Genomic DNA, 207 nt, shown 5'->3' with positions numbered 1-207 from the left:
AGTCTATAAAGAGGAATGATAATGATGATGAACTATATCCAAATAAGCGGGATGCTGAGATCTACAGAAAACACAGTCAGCATATCTCATCATGAAAGTGTCGAGTCACGTTCTCACAGGGAACATGGCGTGAGGCGAAGGAATTACTCTTTGATGCCACGTGCAATTGCAGATTGACATGGTTATCTGCTCTAGTTAACAAACTAG

Source organism: Penaeus monodon, chromosome 15 (assembly GCF_015228065.2).
Source record: "Penaeus monodon isolate SGIC_2016 chromosome 15, NSTDA_Pmon_1, whole genome shotgun sequence".
In the NCBI taxonomy this organism is placed as follows: Eukaryota; Metazoa; Arthropoda; class Malacostraca; order Decapoda; family Penaeidae; genus Penaeus; species Penaeus monodon.
The sequence above is the reverse complement of the archived record's forward strand: the minus strand, read 5'-3'. Positions refer to the sequence as shown.